Source organism: Panthera leo, chromosome E1 (assembly GCF_018350215.1).
Source record: "Panthera leo isolate Ple1 chromosome E1, P.leo_Ple1_pat1.1, whole genome shotgun sequence".
NCBI lineage: Eukaryota > Metazoa > Chordata > Mammalia > Carnivora > Felidae > Panthera > Panthera leo.
In genome coordinates this window covers 20,283,111-20,305,647 of record NC_056692.1, presented here as the reverse complement: position 1 = coordinate 20,305,647, position 22,537 = coordinate 20,283,111, and the positions used below count along the sequence as shown (strand labels likewise).

General features: G+C 49.7%; 1 protein-coding gene and 1 long non-coding RNA gene across 3 annotated transcripts in view; one reads left to right on the top strand and one right to left on the bottom strand.

The window, feature by feature from the left end:
- MYO1D (myosin ID) overlaps positions 1 to 22,537 on the top strand; it is a 357,670-nt gene that overhangs the window by 330,894 nt on the left and 4,239 nt on the right. The gene's annotated exons all lie outside the window — the stretch shown is intronic.
- Positions 1,359 to 21,241, bottom strand: LOC122206659. Of its 2 annotated transcripts, XR_006196542.1 has the most exons (5): positions 19,199 to 21,241; positions 14,844 to 14,942; positions 6,368 to 6,540; positions 2,435 to 2,669; positions 1,359 to 1,960 (listed from the first exon to the last, which is right to left on the bottom strand). It is a non-coding gene; the product is annotated as an uncharacterized LOC122206659 (long non-coding RNA). The 2 variants fall into 2 exon arrangements; XR_006196541.1 differs by lacking the exon at positions 6,368 to 6,540.

Below are 22,537 nucleotides of genomic sequence, written 5' to 3'. Positions count from 1 at the left end.
TAAGAAAAATATTACAGTCCGAGGTGTTAAGTGCCTCAAAGAGAGAGTTAACCCTGTCTTAGAGGATCGGGAGAGGCTCCCCAAGGGATGCTGATGTTGAGAATCAAATGAGAAATAGCGTTGGTCCGGAAAAAGAACCCAGAGTCTTCCAGGTGGGAACAGAATGTGCAAAACTCCTAAAGGCAAAAGCATCGTGGTGGATGGGTGTATGGGCTGAGCCAAGAGACTGATGGCTGAATGAGCCAGAGAAAGGCAGGTAAGCACCTGTCGGGGAGAAAAGCTGTTAAGGGGGAGCAGGAGGAAGCCTGCAGCCAATCCGGTCCGGCTTTCCCCTCAGCGGAGTGACCCAGCCTCTGGTACATGGTAGCTATTGTCACTGAGGTAGGCTCCTGGCAGGCCAGCTACCTGCCTCACCCTTCCTCCTTTCTTCCTGAGACCAGGAGACAGCAGCCCCTCACTCAAAGCACAAAACTGAGAGGAGGGTCTTCAGGAAGCTGTCAGGACCTGAGTGTTCTGGGGCTGAGACGTTTGGGTCCTGAGAATAGAAAGAAATCTTCCTTTCTAGCAGGATTCTGGCCCCATCCCCAGCCTGGAGCAGGCTCTCAGATGCACAGCTGTGATGTTGCACCTCAAAATCCAGGGGGAAAAGTCTTGAGATCCCCCGGGAAAAAAAAAAAAAAAAGAAAGAAAGAAATTTTAGAAATCACCTGACAAGAAATGTCAAGTAATATTGACTAGAAATCAAACCACAGCAGCTGCTTTCCACAGCTGCATGCCATGTGGTGACCATGTCTGAACAAACTAAATGAGTCTAAAAATAACCAGGAATGTAAAATTCTTGAGGAGCTGGGTTTCTGAATGAGATAGCCACAGAAATGAGGGAGAGAGGGAGGGAGATTTGTCTTTGGGCCATTGGATCAGTGATCAGAGGTGTATCACCCCAGGAGCCGAGGACATAACACCGGGAACTTGCAGTTCCCCACTCGAACAAATTGCGTGAACCTCATTGTACCCATTTTACAGATGGAGGAAAAAACACGTTGACGTCTGAGCTCTTTCAGACTAAGAGTTCCTCTTCTCAGCTGTAATCCAGGTCCAGGTGACTTCCTAAGGAAAACAAAAGTCATGAAATACAGAAGTAAGTCACTTCTTCGTGGTTTCCATCATAGTCTCAGCCCGTTAGGGTGGAGGTGTTTATGACACTTTCCTAAGAAACCCCTTTTTTTTTAGTTGTGAAATTGAGACTGGGACTTTCTCCCCAGTAGAAGAAAAAGTTGATGTCAGAAGGAAGCATGCTCCACCAAGACAAAAGCAAAAGGATGCTTTTATCATTATTATTATTATTATTATTGGGAATTTTAAAAAAATACCCATTTAGTGCCCCCGTCCCCAAACAATAGATATACTTTCCCATGCATAGAAAAGCACCAGCAGACTTTTTTTATGGCCTTTTCCAGTAAGGAAACGGGTTTATCCCCGATTGTAGCAGCCCTGTAGTAATCATAATAGTGCTTAGGCTACAGGCGCTGTGCTAAGAAAGCTCTTTGCCATGGCTCATGACTCTTTGATCTTCACAAAATCTGGATGAGGGCGATACGACTGTGATCCCCATTCCATGACCAAGGAAGCGTGTGTTTGGAGAGGTGTAGAAATTTGCCCAGGGCACCCTGCCTGGCAGTGTGGACGCTCAGTTGCCCCAGTTCCGTTATTTGTCACAGAGGCTAAATGGGCTGGTTTTTTAGAGACTCCTCAGTTTCCTGTGGAGAGTTTTTCTGCATTTGATTTGCATTTATCTCGCCCTTTCGTTATTGGTGAGACCCGGTGCTTCCTTTTCCTCCCAGAGACTGGATGAATGGGTGCCAAATCGGAGAGCAGAAGCCCGGGTGAGGGTTTGGCTTTCACCACTCACCACCTCCGTGATCGTGCACAATTCACCATCCCCCTGCACCTGGTTCCTTGTCTGTAAAATGAAGTTGCAAGAGTATAACAGGGGTCCACCCCTGTGCTCACCCCCTCTCTCCCCTGCGGTCCTGCCTGCTCTTTCCCTTCCTTCTCTTCCGGGCCATCCTTCTCACATGCAGCGTGTGGGCAGGGGACGTGGTGTGAGGGCCGGCTGTTGTCCAGGAGGCTCGGGGGACCCCGAGAGAGTGAGGACATCAAGCGGTGTGATGTTGCTCAGTGGAACACACAGGTGAAGCCGGACCCCCTCAGCCGCAAAGCATAAATCGGACTTGGCTTTGGAGCTCTGCACCCCTGCTCGGGTTTCTCCTGGGTCTCCCTATCCTTAGCATCCTCACACTGCCCCTTAGCCTCACACCGACTTTGTACCGGGTCGTCCCGTCCTCCCCCTGTCCCTCCCCGTCTCGGCCTCACATCTTGCTCTGTGCCCCATTCCCTTGGGAGTCTGCTGTCAGTTTGGGAAACGGGGTCTCACCTGCAGGTATGTTCTCAGATGTCCCCTCCAAACCCCGTAATGCTTTAACTCATCTTCACATCAGACATTTGAAAGGCCTCCAGGAAATGAGGGTAGTTTGGGACAGAACTCTTTCCTTCTGGTTTCCAACGGGAAACCAAAAGGTCCATAGGTCTGGTGGTTTCTGCTCACCATTAGGAGACAAAATCACGCCTTCCATGTGGGATGGGAGTCAAGACAAAAAGTGGGTGATGCCCTGTGAAGATAATGTATTTGATACCATTTAAAAATTTTTTTAATGTTTTATTTATTTTTGAAAGAGAGAGAGACAGAGCATGAGCGGGGAGGGGCAAAGAGAGAGGGAGACACGGAGTCTGAAGCAGGCTCCAGGCTCCAAGCTGTCCGCCCAGAGCCCGACGCAGGGCTTGAACCCACAAACAGCGAGATCATGATCTGAGCTGAAGTCAGATGCTTAACCGACTGAAACACCCAGGAGCCCCAGATACCACTTTAAATTAACATGTCCTTTAACCACAGAACATAAAATTATTTGTTCATGGAGGATATGTACCTTTTATTAGACATGAATATGTGGAATATTTCAGGGAAACCGGGATTTATTTCATCGAGGGCGACTGGTTAGGGTTCTGTGGACAAAGAAGTCCTCACCACCCATATCTCTGCAAATTCACGTTTCCCCAAATCATTTTAAATTTTTGGCCACTCATTTCACTACTTATGATGTATATTTAAGTATTCCTTCAAGCTCTGCCTCCCAAACATAGAAGCGGCTTCTGTGAGGCATTGAAAATTCCTCTTTCACTTCCTCAGACTCCTTCTCAGTTTGTTCTTGATTGTGTGGGAATTCGTGGGCCTTTATCACACAGAGTCAGCCTCTAAAGGAAAACTGCTTTAATGTCACTGTCATAACGCTCATTCCAGACTACAGAAATGCTGTATATCGCTTGGGCCTTGTCCCTATTTTAGGTGTGTTTCCAAGGAGTAGGTTGGTTGTCATGGTTTAGAAGAACTTTGCTGTCAGGATCCAGTAATACCAGAGGGAGGCACAGGCCATCTGTCCCTCAGGGAGAGGTCTTCAGGAAATAAATAGCCTCTGGCCAGAATGTTTGAGATGTTTCTGTGCTTAAAGTACAACTCAAGGTCAGATCATTTCTCAAGGCCCACTTCTAGAATTCTGAGCTTCCAGAATTGAGGTTTGGTCTTTTAGGTCAACGTGTAGAAAGGTAGTGTGTTGTCTGTAGGCTTTCCCCAGTCGTACTGGTCAGGAAATGCCGGACAAAGGGGCTAATTCCCTGCCCCCGTGTTCTTAGCTTCTTCGTCCTTCTGTCCCCTGTTCCACCTCCATCATTCCACCTGCAAGGAAGACGAACGTCGCCTTGCCAGTCATCTTTGAATACAGGAAGGTTAGAGTTCTGGAATGCAGGCATAAGAGCAGTTCGCATTAGTTTGATTTTAAGTTTATTTATTTTGAGAGAGAGAACGCATGTGCTCGTGCACGAGTGTGAGGGGAAGTGGGGAGAGAGGTAGAGACAGAATCTTAAGCAGGCTCCGCACTGTCAGCGCACAGCCCGATGCGGGGCTCGATCTCACGAATTGGGAGATCATAACCTGAGCCAAAATCAAGAGTCGGATGCTTAACGGACCGAACCTCCCATGCACCCCCACATTTATTGCTTTTATTCAGTTTTTCTGTCGGTGGCTATGGCAAGGCCTGGTTGAGAATCCTTCCTTACCCTGGGATCCCAGAGTGACTTCCAAGATTAGCACAGAACACAGAGGACTCTTGGAATGGACACAGCACCTGTCTAGCCAGACAGAGCCAGTTCTGTTGGTCAGGAAATGGCACTCCGGTCAGATTCGGTGTGCTCTCATCCCTGGGAATGCCACAGTCCTGGCCACGGCAGCTGAGAGCAGAGCTGCTGGGAGCCAGCTCCTGCCAACCCACACCACCCCATCACACGCCTGTTATTCATCAACATGCCTCTTTAATATCTTACAAAGTGTGATGCTCCAGACCCAGGCAAGATGTGTCATAAAGGGGAGACTTCGCCTGGTGGATAAAAAGGCATGTGTTCCTGCCCACGTTTTTGCTATTCGCTGAGTTTTCAGAAACTTCCCAACCACACCCCTTGGTCTTTGTTTGAGTTCAAAGGGAGGCATCTGTGCTAACAGGATGTTTCTGGGCTCAGTCCCTATTGCATTCGGGAGGCTGACCTTGGGAAGTCCTCTCTAGAGACTTCATTTGAGCCCAGGCCATCCCCCTCGGCTAGTGTCCCATCATGGGCTCAGCAGTTACAGAGATGGTGAGTTTCTGCCCTCAAAGGGTAGTTTCACAAGTCTCTCCCTGCTCGTGCAGAAATACAGTCTGAGAGATAATAGCATGAGGTTGGGCTCCAAGTACCAAAAAAGAAAAAAAACAAACAAAAAACAGACTGATTTTCTGGAGCAGGAATCTGAGCAGGAAAATTGTCATGTGTGGCAAACGGCTGCAGGATGATTCTTGCGGCCTCAGTCTTCAGGGTTTCCACTAATCCTATTTCACATGTCTGCAGGGGTAGCCCTTTCTCCCCCCCCCCCCCCCCCCCCCCCCCCCGCTTTTAAGCATTTCTGGCCAATATATATGCCTGGTGTAAAGGAGAAAAACAAAAGAGCCTGCAACTCGCCCAGATACCCCATTTCTTAGTGTTCTTGCCTTAAACCAATCACACCCTGTTAGCTGACCCAAATCCATATCCCCATTCCCTTTCAGCCACCCAGTGAGCTCAGTGTGCCAGCAGATGAGCTAAGCCCCAAATCATCACCTTCTCTAGAAAGACAAACAAATAAAAACAGCCGGAAGGGGGGAGGGTGGATGGGGGGGGTGCATAAATGATGCATTAAACTACAGTCTGGAAGGAGCTGGCGCTGCCGGGCCTCCTCGGTGGGCGTGCGTGTGTGTGAGCACACATTTTCCACCCGCAGCACCCCCGCCCCAGGCCGGCAGCGGCGGCGGCCTGTCAATGTCAGAGGGAATCGCTAATGCGCGCGTCGCCATGGCGACCAGGGGAGCGGCGGAGCTAAAAGCAGCAGCCTCTGCGGGCCCGCCTCCCCCGCCGCAGCCCACCCTGGGCTCTGCGGCTTCTCTTTGTCTCGCTCGCCGCCTGCGCCCCCACCTCCGTCCCAACCCCCTCCTCCTTCACCCTCCCCCTCGCCTTTGTCGCCTTGCCCCCCACCCTCCCGCTGCAGGTATGGGGGTGGGGGAGGGGGCCGGGGGGAACTGGGCCGGTCCACACGCGCCCCTTTGCTAATCTTGGAAACCTTAATGCCTCACTTGAAACCAGTCTTTTCAAAAGGGGATCAGGAGAACAGGAGCTGGTCTTTCTCACCTGGACGCCCATCCGTGGCTCCTTGTCCCTGTGGCCGTGGCCCTCCCTCTCTGGCCACCGGAGCACAGGACAGACAAAGGAGGTCAGGTGCTGCCCACTTTGCCCCCCACCCCCCACCCCAGTGACTCGGACCTGAAAGTCCTGCAAACTCACTGCATCTGGGCCTCAGAGAGCTCATCCACTACGAGTTCCTCATCTAGGTGAGGTTGCTGCCCCCAGATCAGGACGTCCAGGGCTTGGGCTCTTTGGCTTGGCAGCGTGTACCAAAATGTGCTGTGCTGCTGTTAGCATTCAGGGTCACCTGGTAATTAAGGGTGCTGAGGCCACGGTAATGACCCCCAACCCATAAACCCTTCTGTTCTCCACCTGTGTCCTGGGGCAACAGAGCAGCTCTAGTGGAGGGCACAGCTTAACACGTCAGATTGTCTTATGTTCTAGCTGATGCCCTCTTCTTTACAAGAAAAAGTGATAATCATACAAAAAACATTTGTGATACAGCGTGGTCTAAAGAAACAGCTTCTAGATACTAGCTGTATCTATCCAACACATAAGTAGGCATTTGGTTTACCTGTAGGCATTGAAACGACCTTTTCCATGTTCTGAAAGTCACACTCAGCATTTAAGTGATGAAACACTGATTAACAGCCCAAAGCCGGGACCGCTCTTGTCATGGCCCTGAGTCAGTGGCTCTCTAGTATCCTCTGGTTTCCTCAGCATACCATGGCCCCATTGCCATCATTCCTACATCAGAAATAAAAGGCATTCTTGAGGATGGGTATGGCTGAGATTTCAGCTTTAAAGTCACCCGCTGATAAATAAGTGAATTTATCCTATATAGTCACACAGAAAGTTGTCTGGACCACTGATGGCAAAGTGGAAGTGCAGGTGCCTGTAGGGAGGGGGCCAAGAGGCCAGAGGACAGGGTAGAAGGCGAACTTGCTTTCCCTACATATACCCTCGTACCTGTGGGTGTTAGACCATGTGCATTTATTATTCACTTTTTAAAACAAAGCATGATATTAAAATTTAACATCACTTCCTCAAGAATGCATTTCCTCATTTCCCCCAGAGTAGATCTATGTGATTCCATAGCACCCTGTACTGTTTATGTTCAGTGCTTTTCCCAGAATCCTGGCTAAATGGAAATGAGTGTGTAAGTCATGTTTATGTAAGTCTCCACACCAAACTGTAAGCTTGGCGGGGGGGGGGGGGGGGGGGGGGGGGGGGGCGGGGCAAAAGCAAGACCTGTCTTACACACCACTGGGTCTTCAGGGGCTGGCATGCAGTCAGCACTTAGTATGTACCTGTTGAATACAGAGGTGAAGAGAAGTGGATGGGAGGGTACTGACAGAGTGATGGGGCCAGGGGGTTGGCAGGGTGCTTATCTCTACGGCCCTCCTCCAAGTTTAGTGACCTTTCAAAAAATTTTTATTTTTTTAATGTTTATTCTTGAGAGACACAGAGCATGACAAGAGGGGCAGAGAGAGGGGGAGACACAGAATCCCAAGTAGGCTCCAGGCCCTGAGCTGTCAGCACAGAACCTGATGCGGGACTCAAACTCACGAACCATGAGATCGTGACCTGAGCCGAAGTTGGATGCCTGACCAACTGAGCCACCCAGGCGCCCTGCTTTGTGACCTCTCAGAGGCTCAACCCCTCCTGTATCAAATAGCTCTATAACATACTTGCTCCAAATAATTCTTGTGTAATTGAAATGCATCACAATAAGGAACTTGATGAATCAGTTAAACTGTATATAAAGGGAACCCTGTCATTTGCCAAAGCAGTTCCCAAGCAGCTGATTGGAGCAGTTGTCTGAGGCAGGTCAGGGCCAGCTCTTCTTCCAGTCATTCTGGAAGCTCTGGTGATCTGCAGTACGGTGTGGCTCAGGAAGCCACCTGGGGCTTAACAGCACCAACGTCCGGGGGCCACACACACACCAAATGAGTCAGTCTGTAGGAGTGGAGCCTGACCACTATCAGGGCCCTGTTTTGCAAGTGCTTCTCTAGTCATGGTGCACAGTCAAGGTTACGAATCATTGCTCTGTGGGCTTCTCAGAGGAAGTGGGGACACTTTGCTCACCAAACCCAGAGATTCTATTTCGGCCAATAAGCTGATGCCAATACACTTTACCCTGGACAAAGAGATTATTTGCTTTAGCCCACTTCGGGTTGTTTCAGTCCTGCTCGTGGAACCTCTCCCTCTCTTTGCCTTAAAAAGCCTGTGGGTCCCCTTCTGCGATAGTCGTTTAAAACAAATATGTAACTATCTATCCAGGGCACGAACCATTTTTCAGACTTGCCCGGGCAGCAGTGACCTAAATATTGCTCAGGGTGTCTGACTTCCAGCCCCAGAGGAAGAGTGCATGTGGTTTGCTTGTTTTCATGCTAATGAAGTTGAGCCAGTAATGCAAGGTCCCCATCGGGATGGCTGAATCATTTGATGCTATGAAATCGTTCTTTAGACAGAAAGCAGTGGTATAGGGTTATTATGGAATTGTTCATTTTTCAGCAGAATCACTCGGGCACTCACGCAATCTAATTTGTTGTGCCATTTTTAATTGTCAGGAGATAAACACTGGAGGAACGTTGGTAGGAATGCCTCAGCCCATTGTACCAGCCAGAGTAGATCTTTGGAAAGTGTGACTAACCCATTTGTGAGCCAACAGGGGTAGAGGTGGATTGTTCTGTCCTCTCTCCCAGGTGACCCCGCAGGCAGTAAATAAGGCCACTAAGGCTGTACACACACAGTACACACACTGTACACACACTGCCCACCAAGATATTAGATGCAACTGACTTTCAACTAGAGGTGTGCCTACGCTCGAGGTCAAGGCAAATTTGGCTAGCAGCCACCTGGGGGCACTTCCCGTTGAACTCTCTTAGGAGACTGGGCGGCAGGGAAATCAAGGTTAGTCTTGGGCTCTTTAGTTAGTGATCATGGAGAGAACTGGAACTCTTCATGGCAGGCAGGAAAAGCTCAGATGTGGCTTAAGAGAGCCCACATTCCCATTTCCAGCCAGCATGCTCCAGCCTGGATCCATACAACCCATTTCTGGGAACTTAAAAAGTAAGAGAGCAGTCGCATAGACTTGAGACCCCATGGGGCTTTTGATGTGTCTTCCAGCAACAGCATGGTGAGTGGTTTCTGTGATGTGGGATTCCTGAACAAGAAGGACTGGACCACCGCCACTGGTTCCTCTCTCATTACAGGGCCAGAAATAGATGCCCCATCCCAGGAAAAGGGAAATAAGGCTGCATGGAATGTTTCATCTGTTGGAATATTGTTCTGTGCTGCCTGACAAGATTACTGAGTTCTCAGTTCTATAGCAGTGGCGTTGAGTAAGAGTCTGAAAATTGATGCATTATGTACTCGCTTAAAATAGCAAATGCAGAATAGAAAAACCAGAGCTGCTAAGAAGTGTGTGGAACATATTGATAGAAAGGCCTGCTTCGCCTCTGTTATTACCAGCATGAAAGGGTGTATCAGAGCAGGGGGCAGATTTTCCATCAAAAGCATTCGTGTGGTGAAGGCTTCTGTACCGCAGTGAGACGAGGGTACATTTTTTAGCTAACATAACTGCATGCAAACCCTTCTGTTCTCAAACAGGTGGTAGAAAGTGGGCAGTTTGTTTCTTTTCATCTCAGGGTTCTGGAGTTGGTTTATGAGATGGTTGCTTCTGTTTTAAACTCTTTGAATTCCCCTCAGAACAAAAATCCCCAGTGTCTTGCTGCCTAATCAAATATGCTTCGCCGTGGGTTACAGTTGCCTGGATGGGCAGCAAAATTTAGTAAGAGTGAGGTGGAAAATGTATAAAAAGAACTGTGTCATCATCATTTGTCAGCTTAAATGGGATTTTTTTAAGTACCCAAGAACAAGTTGAAAGGACCTTCTGGGATCACAAGCCTCTCACCAGCATGGCCCTAGAAGGTGGCAGAGTTGTTTGGTGAAGGGCTGTCCTTGATCAAGCGAAGAGGCCTTGAGACACAAGGGCTCCTTTGGCCTCACGTCAGTTGTTGAACCAACCTCCTAAATGCGAGAACCTCCTTCACTGAAGCACTTCACTCCATTAACAGACGTTCATGGAGCATGTACTCAGCACCAGGCTCTGTGCTAGCCACTCTGCCTGGATTTTCTCCACCTCTCACCAAAGCCCTTGGGGAGAGAGGGCATTGCTCCCTGTTAATTAACTACCCCCATGGAGGAAACTGAGCTTCAAAGGAGCAGGTGATGGGCCCGGGCCAGACAGCTGAGCTCAAACCCCAGACCAGCTAATTCCAAAGGGCAGGTTCCTTCCACTGTGCCCCATGGTCTCCTCCCTTGATTAAGCAGCATTCCTAGAAATACAAAGAACCTAGAGGTCCCCAGGCCCCGGGTCTGCCCTGCCGCTGCCACCACTATCTGGAATGGCCGACTCTCAGGTGTGGTATAGTCAGTTCCACAAGACTGCTGGGTGTCCGAGGGAAATCACTTTTTCCAGGCTCGGCGAGCAGCAGTTGGATGTGGTAACGGCCCCTAAACGGGGACTTGAACTAACCATTGAGTAAAACATAATTTGCCGATTGTCATGGGACACTGACCAGTTTCCAAATTCCTGTAGGGCACCACAGTTTTAGAGAATGTGACCTTCTGTTTGCAAAGCCAAGATTTCTTTTCATTTTTCTCTTTGTTATTTCCTTTATAATGTGTACTATCGCTCCTAGAAATACTGCTTTAAAAGTTTGGGTACTTTCAGATAAAGATTGCTGGAAGGAATGGTGGGGAAAGTATAAAAAAAAAAGAAAAAACGGTAACATTTAACAGGGAATTTGAAATACTAAGGGGCTCGGAATGGAGGAGAATGGCAGCCAGGTTGCAGAAGGCACAGTTGCTCAGACAGGCTGCTGTGCTTGCCACGGTTAACAGTGCATTTCCAAATTCTAGGCTTATTTGCCTAATAGAACACAGCACCACAATCATATTGTAATAGCATGCGTGAACAAAGTAGGTTTTGTGAAACAGTTGTGATACATGACCTGCCTTACCGGCTCATGTGTTTCTCTTAAGAAAAGGAGAGCAATGAGTTGTGTACCCCTGAGTCGACATCATACATCATGTGTAGTGAAACCCTTTGGATGATTTTCCAGAGGAAGTTCAACTCCACACTGGCCAAAACCAAACTCATTCTCTCTCTTCCCTCACCCAAGCTGAAGAGCTAGGAACATTGGCAGACTCCCTTTCCCCACCTACATTAGTCAGTCACCAGATTCTTACCCTGATGCATCTCAGACTTAACTCAGCTTTGCCTTCTTACTGACCACAGTCCTTACTCCCTTGATTGGCAGTTTCCTAACTGGTCTTCCAGCCTGAAAATGCCCACATCAATCTCTCATCCACATACCTGCTTCCTCTCTATCAATTTTACAGATTAGCTTTTTATTAAGCACCTACTGTATGCCAGCCACTCTTTCAAGCACAGGGGATATGGAGAAGGTTCCACTCCCATGAAGTTTACTTTTGGGAAGGGGGTGGGAGCCATAGGAAGACAGACAGTGAGCAAGCCAATCAAACAAGTCAGTTTCAGATCATGGTATGTGCACAGAAGAAGACAAAGTATTATCTATCTTCCCTTCCTGAGATCCCTTAAGGATGTCCCCATTGCCTACAAATTTAAGCCTCAACTCCTTGCTCGTCTTCCACCCCAGCCTATCTGGCTGGCCTCGGCTCTCACCACCCTCTCCCAAACACACTTCAATCCTGAACTCCAGTCCCATGCTTGCCATTTTCTGCACACTCTCTAAATTTCACTTTTAGGTCAAGCTTCAGGGTCATCTCTAAGTCCTCCTCACCCTCCGAGGGGCAGTTCATTGCCTCCTGTCTGTAGGGTTCTAGAGATCTCTGTGGGCTGGGGAAGCCCAGGTAGGCCTCAGGAAGGAGGCACAATGAGAGCAAGGGGGATGTTATCAAAGGAAGGAGAGACACTGACTATGCTGGGCGAGCCCACTGGGCTCACTGGGAGCCTGTCGTCATGGAGAGAGCCCAGTTTGTTCAGTGTATCTGCCTAGCAGAGCCATGGGCCACACAGCCCAAGAGGCTGCCCCTCTCGACAAAAGCCTCCACATCTGCCTGGTGGTGGGCACTTCCCTCCACTCTGAGCTTCCTGAACGCACTCTAGACCTCATGGTGCCAGCCCAAGTGCCTTATAGAGTAGCTGTTTAAGTCTGCCTCCCTCCAGGGGCTGGAGCTCCTTCAGAACGGAGCTGTTTTATTATTGATCTTGCAGCCCAGAGCCTTAGACACAGATGTTTGATGTAGAACGTGTTTCAAGACAATGCTGACAAATTCCTGAGCCTGTGAATAAACGTTTTTTGTAAGTTCATTTATTTTGAGAGAGAGAGTGAGCGGGGGAGGGGCAGAGAGAGAAGAAGAGAGAGAACCCAAGCAGGCTCCGCACTGTCAGCACAAGAGCCCGATGCAGGGCTTGAACCACAAACCATGAGATCCTGACCTGAGCCAAAATCAAGAGTCAGACGCTTAACCGAGCCACCTAGGAGCCCCAGGATTTTTCTTGGTTCCTAACACTGTTCAAAAATGCCATCCTTTGGGGCGTATGAGTGGCTCAGTCGGTTAAGCATCCGACTTCAGCTCAGGTCATGATCTCACGGTGTGGGAGTTTGAGCCCCGCATCGGGCTCTGTGCTGACAGCTCAGAGCCTGGAGCCTGCTTCGGATTCTGTGTCCTCCTCCGCTCGTACTCGATCTCTGTCTCTCAAAAGTAAATAAACATTAAAAAATATTTTTAAAAATGCCATCCTTAAAAAATAAAGAAATAAAAAAAAAGAGGGGCACCTGGGTGGCTCAGTCAGTTGAGCATCCAACTTCAGCTCAGGTCAGGATCTCACAGTTCGTGAGTTTGAGCCCCGCGTCAGCCTCACTGCTGTCAGCCTGTCAGCACAGAACCCGCTTCAGATCCTCTGTCCCCCTCTCTCTGCCCCTCCCGCTGTATTGTACCAAAAATAAATATTTTTTAATGCTATCCTATAAGTCCCAACCCAGTGAAAATAACTAATCTTATGTATACATTCTTTTCACGACTCTCTTTTAGTATGTACGCCCCCAGTGTGTAACCCCCCTCAGTGCTCAGTTCTCAGAGCGGGGACTGCGATCCTGTTAGCCCCTCTGTAGAGCGGCCCGGGGACACACACAAACAGAAACCCAAATGCCTCTTAATGATGGGGAGTTGAATAGGCAAATATAGGATGGTGTTCCTGACAAGCCACTAACGTGCATCTGTTCAGAAGAAGATGTGGGTCCTGGTGCGTGTTCAGTCCAGTCGTATTTAGCACCTTCATTAATGATGTGAGGAGAAAATAAACACCAGTGTTCACAGATGGTGCTAACTTTGGCAGTGCTGTAACAGAAGTGTCAAGATAGGAGAAGTAGAGATGTAAGCAGGAAACAGCAAAGATGTTAAAAAAAAAAAAAAAACAACTCTCAAACAGATATTTTTTTGGTAAAATAAAGCCCCTTAGAGCACAAGCACAAGACGAGAAGTTGAAGGGGGAGAGAGGGAGAGAGGAAGGGGGAGGTGGAAGAGAGAGGCAGGAAAGTGGAGCTTTCACACAGATGTCCCCCAAAGGCTCCAGAGCCTCCAGAGGCACCGTCCTCTTGTCAGAGGTGATGCCACATGGCCTGGGTGTCCCCCTGACCCAGCCTGAGCTATAGCTGTGGTCACAGCCGCGGGCCCATTTGTTTTGTGGTAGGCTTTTTGTTTGGTTTGGCAGTGTTGTGTTTTGTTACTTCTGTTTGTTGTTCTTCCCTCGTATATTTGAGGGAGCTGAGGGTATGGTTTTGTTCTTACAGTTCGGTTTTCAGAGGTTTCATTATCCCTCGCGTAAAGCACCAATTTGGGCATTTGGGGAGGGACAGAGGAACGCAGCCTTTAAAGAAAGAGTCCAGATTCCAAATGTATAAATAAAGCAGAATGCAACATTCTCCCCACCTTGGTCTCCGACGGCGGGAGGGGGAGACAAATCACAGAGCAAGCGGCGGTCCCCGGCACGCGGAGGCCGGGCCCTGCCCCACCTCACCAGGGCACGGCTGCCCACACACAGGGGACAGCAACCTGCCGGCGTCCTCCTCGGGGACACCAGCACGCACCAGGGAATAGTCAAAACCGTGCACAAACTCTCCAAGCACCGGGACAGAGCCCCCATTCTTTGGCAGCCTGGAATCAGCCAGGCCTGGCAACATCAACCGCCTTCGGGCCAGGGGCCGAAGAAGGAAATGCCCAGAAAGAGAAACACACAAGTGGTAAAAGGGGGTCGCGGTCGTAGGCAAGAAAGTCCAAACCTCGGCGTCCTCACAGCGGATGACAAATGCTTTCGAATCTGACTCACAAGCACCAAGGATTAAGGAACCCCACGCCGCGGAGCTGGTGGCCGGCACGAGAGCCAGAGGAGCGCCTCCGTGTGGGACTGAACAGATGGGGGCTCAGTGGACCCCCTGGGCCTAGGGGTGGGTGGCCTCAGCACTTTGCACCACAGGGAATCCTTGACCTTGACAGCTTCTCTGTCCCCGTCTACAGCACAGGCATGATCTCAGTGCCTCGTAAGGTTTGGGGAAGCATTGAAAGAGGCACTGAAAATGGCAAAATGTTTAATACACTGCCTCGTACATGACAGGTTCTCGATGAACGCGTGATTTTCAGCCTCTGCTCCCCCAATTCAAGACCGTTTTACGACCGCATGAGGCATGCTGCTACGTAATACCAGCCTTAGTCACCACGTGTGTGTTTATGTATTTTTGTTTCCGGAACCCATCAGTCCACATGTTTGCCATCCTACCATGTGTTTTTATTTCCTTAGCAGAGGGACAGGAGCGCCTACCATGGGAAAGCTTGGATTCACCAAGCGAGGCCATGATTCACTTTGCAAAGGGATCCTTCTCCAAAGAGCATCCCCGTGAGCATGCCTGGTGCCTCTTACTAGGCCTCTCCCCGTAAACAGACCCTCGCTCAGAGTGAGGTGCCAGGGGCCCCTGTGCCCGAAAGCCTGACGGACTCACCTCTCAGCAACACTGCTTTGAAGATGCACCAGGCTGGCCTCGGGTCTTCCGGTTGGTGTCGTATGTCACAGTGAATCCCCGCGACTTTCTCAGTCATGTCTTTAAAAAAAAAAAAAAAAATCTTTCTCTAGACTTTTATGCGACTCCTATTTTGTATTAGACGCTGCGCTAGGAGCTCTCAATGGGGCGATGAAAAACACTTCTGCTGTGCTCAGAGCACGTAGTAAAGAGGCAGAGTAGCTAACAAAGTCCAATGACTATTTTAGTGGCAGGATGCACAGAGCTTAAGGCTTGGACTCTAGCCTCGTTGCCTGGGTTCAAATTCTGGCTGTGCCGTGTGACCTTGGCACGTACTTAGCCTCTTCAGGCCTTATTTCCTCTTCCGAAAATGGAACTTACCACATGCTCTCACGAGGATCTCACAAACCGGTATTTGTGAGGCACGTACCATATGCTTTTCTGCTATCGTTCTATTATTATTATCCAGGCACGCCTTGCTTCATGGTGTGTCCCTTTGCTGTGCTTCACAGATCAAAGATCGAGAAGTGTAATCCGAATTCTCGGAGGGGCGCCTGGGTGGCTCAGTCGGTTGAGGGTCCGACCTCGGCTCAGGTCACGGTCTCGCGGTCCGTGAGTTCGAGCCCCGCGTCGGGCTCTGGGCTGACGGCTCCGAGCCTGGAGCCTGTTTGGGATTCTGTGTTTCCCTCTCTCTCTGCCCCTCCCCCCCCCGAAATAAACATTAAAAAAAAAATTAAGAATCCTTGGAAGCACGTACACAGGGATACCTCATTTTATCGGGCTTCACTGTACTACCCGTCACAGCTAGCGCCTTCTTTACAAACTGAAGGTTTGTGGCCACCTGGCGTCAAGCAAGTCTGTTGGCACTGTTTCTCCTACAGCACTTGCTCACTTTGTATCTCTCACGTTTTGGGAATTCTCCCGCTATCTCAGATGTTGTCATGATTATTGTATTGGATGTGGTGATCTGTGTGATGTTACTACTCTAATTGTGATGGGGTGCCCAGAACTGTGCCCCATATAAGATGGTGATTTCATAAGTAGATGTGTGCGTTCTGTCCCCACCCCCACCCCACGTCTCTCTCATCCTTTCCCCCAGCCTCCCAATTCCCTGAGACACAACGATATTGAAATTAGGGCAGTTAGTGACCCTATGGTGGCCTCTAAGCGTTCGGGTGAAAGGAAGTGTCACCCGTCTCTCCGTGTAAATCGGAAGCTAGAGGTGATCAAGCTTAGTGAGGAAGTCCTGTAGAAAGCTGAGACAGGCCTGGAGCTAGGCCTCTTTCACCAAATAGCCAAAGTGTGAATGCAAAGGAAGAGTGCTTGAAGGAAATTAGAAGTGCTCCTCCAGTGATCACATGGATGGTAAGAAAGCGAAACAGCCAGGGGCACCTGGGTGGCTCAATTAAGCATTTGATTCTCAGTTTCAGCTCAGGTCATGAGCTCATGGTTTGTGAGTTCGAGCCCTACGTCAGACAGTGTGGAGCCTGCTTGAGATTCTCTCTCTCCCCCTCACTCTCTGCCACTTCCCACTCACACTGTCTCTCTCTTATAATAAATAAACTTGAAAGAAAGAGAGGGAGAAAGAGAGAAAAAAAGGAAGGAAAGGAAAGGAGGAGAGGAAGGAAAGGAAAGGAAAGGAAAGGAAAGGAGGAAGGAAGGAAGGAAGGAAGGAAGGAAGGAAGGAAGGAAGGAAGGAAATCAAAACAGCCAATCACTGATTTGGAGAAAGTCTGAGTGGTCCAGAGAGAAGATCAAACCAGCCACCACATTCCTTTGGGCCAAAGCCTAATCCAGAGCAAGGCCCTAAGGTTCTTCAGTTCTGTGAAGGTTGACGAAGGTGAGGACGCTGCAGAAGAAAAGTTTGAAGCTGGTGGAGAAGTTACTTCATGAGGTTTAGGGAAAGAAGCCATGTCTGTAACACACAAGTGCAAGGTGAAGCAGGTGCTGATGGAGAAGCTACAGCAAGTTCTCCAGAAGGTCCAGCTAAGATCATTCTGGAAGGCGGCTGCAGTAAACAGATTTTCAGTGTAAGTGCAATAGCCTTCTCTTGGAAGGAGATGCATCTGGGGCTTTCGTAGGTAGAAGTCAATGCTTGGCTTCAAAGCTTCAAAGGACAGGCTGACTCTCTTCTTAGAGGCTAAAGCAGCTGGTGACTGTAAGTTGAAGCCAATGCTGGTTGACCCTTTTGAAAATCCTAGGGCACCTAAGAATTATGCTAAATCTGCTCTGTCGGTGCTCTACAGATGGAACAACAAAGCCCCAATGACAGTCATCTGTTTACAACATGGCGTACTGAATAGTTTAAGCCCACTTTTCAGACCTAGTGCTCTGAAAAAGATTCCTTTCAAAACAGGACTGCTCCCTGACAAAGCACCCGGTGACCCAAGAGTGCCGATGGAGACGGGTCAAGGAGCAATTTCAACTCTCAAGTCTTATTTCAGAAATACATTTTGTAAGGCTATGGCTGCCACAGATAGTGATTCCTCTGAGGGATCTGGGCAAAGTAAATTGAAAACCTTCTAGAAAGGATTCACCGTTCTAGATGCCATTAGGAACATCTGTGATTCATGGGAATGTCAGAATATGAATGTTCACAGGAACTTGGGAGAAGTTGATTCTCACCCTCCTGGAGGACCTTGAGGGGTTCAAGACTTCAGTGGAGATGTGGTACGATAGCGGGAGGATGAAAGTCAGAAGCGGAGCCTGAGGGTGGGGCTGAAGGGCTGCCATCTCACGAGGAACCTGGAACGGATGGGGAGCTGCTGCTTACGGCTGAGCCAAGAAAGTGGTTTCTTGAGCCAGAACCTACTCCCAGCAAAGACGTCAACATGACAACAGAGGATCTAGAATATGACATACACCTAGTTGATAAAGCAGCAGCAGGGTTCCAGAGGCCTGACTCCAATTTTGAGGGAAGTCCTACTGCGGGTAAAATGCTATCGAACAGTATCACGTGCTACGGAGAAATTGTTCGTGAAAGGAAGAGTCGGACTTCATTGACTTATCTTGAGAAACCGCCACGGCCACCCTGGCTTCGCACCCGGCCCCCTGATCGGTCAGCAGCCGTCAACACTGTGCAAGACCCTCCACCAGCGAAAACATTGTGACTCACTGAAAGCTCACATAGGGTTAGCATTTTTGTAGCAATAAAGTATTTTTTTAAATCAGGTATGTACATTTTTTTTAGACATAATGCTATTTATTACACACTTTAGTAGACTACAGCATAGTGTAAACTTAACTTTTACGCGCACTGAGAAATCAAAAGATTCAGGGACCTGCTTTATCATGGGGTCTACAACCAAACCTGCGGGGTCTCCGAGGTATGCCTGTATTCACCTTTATTTTTATTATAGTATAGTCAGAAGGTAATTTCTGTCTGATGGTAATTCTTAGGTATTTACCGCACTCCTTTTGTGGTCTAGTACCTGATCCGCGTGCCCAGTGTCGCTTCTCTAATGTGTGTCCGATTGCTGAGCGTAGTGAATACACACATACACACAGGCTTGTTTTTAAATTATTTTTTTTATTGTTTATTTAATTTTGAGAGAGAGAGCACAAGCGTGGAAGGGACAGAGAGAGAGAGGGAGACGGAGAATCCTAAGCAGGTTCCAGGCTCTGAGCCTGATGCAGGGCTTAAACTCACAGACCATGAGATCATGACCTGAGCTGAAGTCGGCCGCCTGACCAAATGAGCCACCCAGGTGCCCCCACCCAAGCTTATTAATTGGGTTCAAGTCTATGTTCTTTGGTTAAAGTTTTTTTTTTTTTAAGTTTATTTTGACAGAGAGAGAGAATGAGAATGTGAGCAGGGGAGGGGCAGAGAGAGAGGGAGAGAGAATCCCAAGCAGGCTCCGCACCACCAGTGCAGAGCCCAACACAGAGCCTGACCCCACGAACCGTGAGATCGTGACCTGAGCCAAAATCAAGAGTCGGACTCTTGAGCAACTGAGCCACCCAGGGGCCCCAAATCTATGTTCTTTTAATATCGTCTGCTGATCTGTGTTTTAGGAAAGCACATTAAGATCATTTTCTATGATGGCAGATATATCATGACAACCGTCCTGCTGAACTACTCCCTGATAAAGAAAACAATTATTGGGGCGCCTGGGTGGCTCAGTCGGTTGAGCGTCCGACTTCAGCTCACGTCATGATCTCACGGTCTGTGAGTTCAAGCCCCGCATCGGGCTCTGTGCTGACAGCTCGGAGCCTGGAGCCTGCTTCAGATTCTCTGTCTCCCTCTCTCTCTGGCCCTCCCCCGTTCATGCTCTGTCTCTCTCTGTCTCAAAAATAAATAAACGCTAAAAAAAATTTTTTTTTTAGAAAACAATTACCTAACGAGTTCGTTCTCGGCAGCGTCTTTTGCCAGCCTTCTTGTGATTCGTATTTGCCTCGTGTCTGGTTTCATTTAAGTTTTCTTTGTCATGATGATTTAGATGGGTATCTTGCAAATAGCAGGTAGCTGCATTTCTAAATTAAATGCGAGAAGTCCCTTGTAACGGGTTCACACGCCTCGGTGTGCACATCCACGCTAGTGATTTCTTGTTCCCATGTTGCTTCTTGGCTGCTTTGGTTCCTGTTTTCTGCCTTGCATTAGATGAGGCAGAGTTTCTCTCCCCCTTCCTTCCACTTCTTCCAGAGTTGCATGTTTCCGTCGAACGTTCTTGTTTACCATTAGTTTTCTTCACACCCGTGCAGGTCTTAGGAAATCTAAAGTTCATCAGCGTCCCTACCCTCCTCCCAGATGACGAAGGCCCTCCAAATGCCTCCCTTGGACCATCACCCCATCTCTCATGTTGTTGTCTTCCAGGACTTTAGATCAGTGTTGGGTTGAACCCCCAAAGTTAGTCGTATTTATTTATTCATACATACATGCATACAGTGAATGCTTGTTTAAATTTACCTTGGTGTCTGAGAAAGTCTTTGTTTTTGCCCTCCTGCTCAATGATTCTAGGTTGGTGGTTATTTTCCTTAAACACTTGGAAGAGTCTGTGTTTTCATTATTTTCTCACATTTGATGAAAAGGTCTGTACCTTTGCAAGGAATGTGTCTTTTCCCTGTGGGAGTTCTGAAGGTTTGTTCGTTGCCTTTGGTGATCTGCAGTGGGGTTTGCTTTTCAAGAGGTTTAGTGAAGACACCTTGAGGGTTCCAGTCTTTACTGGAAAACTGTGTGTCTTCCCACTTTGCCAGGCTAGAAGGTAGGCTCGAGTGACCTTTTTCTGGATCCGGCAGCCTGCAAGGGCTCAGCCTCATTCCAGACCTCAGACCCAGTTCCCCTCCCATGTGGCCTGCATGGGCAGGTCTCCTGCTCAAGCCAGCATGTCCCCACCTTGGCATCTGCAGGACCCTCCCTCTCACAGTGGCCTCCTGTCCCCTCCTTCCTTCCAGCTCCTGGAGGTCATCCTTTCCTTCTTTCAGCCTCCACTTTGATTTTAAATATTCTTTCGGTGGAACTTCGTTCACGTTTCTAGACCCTGGTAAGCATCAGGGCCATTGTGAGCTCCGATCGTGCTGCTGGAACCAGCACAGCACCGTTGCACACTTGGAGCCACAAGAGAGCAGTGGACACAGGGGACACTCGGCTCAGCCCGGGGCGGGGGCGGGCAGTTCTCAAAAGCTCTGGGGAATGACTGAAGGGGTTTCAGCAGGGGAGTAACGGGCTCCTTTTGTGCCTTGAGGAGATAGGTCTGAGGGCAAGGTGGAGGACAGGTTTGAAGTGGGGTGTGGGGCAAACCGAAGGCAGAGGAATCCATCGGGAGGCTTCAGCAGGGCTGAGTCCTGGGCTGGGATGGTGGCAGTGGAGAGAAACCGAGAAAGCTCGGTGAACAGAGCGTGGTGACTGGCTGTGGTCAGCAGAGGGAGAGGAGGGATCCAGGCTGACTCCCGCCTTGCGGGTCTCATGACCAGGTAGATGATGACCACTCTTGCAGTCGTGGGTGTGACAAGAGGAGGGGACCAGTTTGGGGGAAGGGTCCAAGACGATAGCTCAGTGTTGGACACAGGAAGACCCAGCTGTTGGTGCAGCTCAGGGCGTTTGTCTAGCAGGTGGCCGCAGATATGTGCTTGGACCTCATGCTAGGCTGGGGACGCTGACTGGGTAACTGTCATTGAAACCACAGGCATGGGTGACACTACCGTGGGATAACGTCTGAGATAAAGGGACTAAAGATAAAACAATACTTAAGGAGTAAGTTTGCTCCTGCAGGAGTCCCCCTTCTTCTGAGGTGCCAGTCTGATGTCACCACGTGGCCCTCCTGCATGCATCCCATGAGAATCACAGGGTGTTCGTGTGTGCCTGTCACCCCGTCAAGAATGGGAGTGCCTTGGGGCACCTGGGTGGCTCGGTCGGTTAAGCATCTGACCGGCTCAGGTCATGATCTCGTGGTTCGTGGGTTCGAGCCCCGAGTTGGGCTCTGTGCTGACAGCTCAGGGCTTGGAGTCTGCTTTAGATTCTGTCTCCCCCTCTCTCTCTGCCCCTCCCCCGCTCGTGCTCTGTCTCTGTCTCAGAAATAAACATTAAAAAAAAAATTTTTTTTTAAAAAGGGTGATGGTGGCCAGGGCAGAGAGAGCAGAGGCAGGGCCACAAGTAGGGCACGTGGGTTTCTGCCCACCGGTTCAGTGCTGTGGAGGCGGGCGCCAGGCTGGGGAGGGGCAGGGGGCCTTGGGACAAGCTGCCTGCGGAGAGCCACGCGATGACAAGGGGAGTTTTATCTTCCACAAAGAAGTGGTGACCCCATACCTCACCAGAGGCAAACTCAAACGGGACTCGGTAGACCAGGAGATGGGACACCCCCACTCTCAGGACCGCATGGCGCTGGACCGTTAGACTCGCTTTAGAAGTGACTGCAGTCCAAGGAGCCATTCGGCCCCGGCAAAAACAGAAGTAGGACTTCCTAAAGCCGGGTTTTGAAAAAGAAGTAGCACTTCCTAGCCCTCTGTGGTCTGACACAAGCAGCGGGCCTTGCTTCCTGAAGTGACGCAGCTACACACACGAGTTCCAGATGCCCCTTCCGTGTCATTGCCCCCGCGAGCGCCCGAGCCTCCACGTTTGCGCCTGGCTGGTGCCCAAACAGAGAATGGCCTGACCCGGGGACCCTGGGGCCCGTCACGGCACGCTTGCTACACCTCTGATGACTTTGAGAAGTGTCCGTTTACAACCTGCCTGTGCTCGGTGCCAGGCGAGCTTCTTCCCGCCACGTCCTGTGAGCAAACATGGGAGCGCGTAGCATTAGCCTCACATTCTCGGGAACACCTCACCAGCCCCCAGAGGACGTGTTCACAGGCAGTGTCCTGCCCTGCCCCCCTCTCCCGTTCCATTTCCCTTCAAAGTGCATTTAGCAGAACAGGGTCACCACTACTCCAGCGGGGGATGCCAGCAACACCACCGAGAAGAGAAGCTGGGCCATTCGCTTCTGCGAGTCCTGGGGGGCATCGGAGCAGACCAGTGGGTGGGCGTCTCCACGTCCCAGCCGAGCAGGGCTGGACGAGAGGAGACATTTTCTGGGCCGGTACAGCTCCCGGGGCGACTTTTGTTGCCCTGCTCTGTGCAGGCCCTACAAAAAATACAGGGCTCACTTGGGGGCTCCCATGGATCGGGTCTTGCGTTTATCCACAGATTTCTCTCATGAGGACGGGAGTCTAGGTGCAAAACGAAGGAACGTAATTTGATAAAG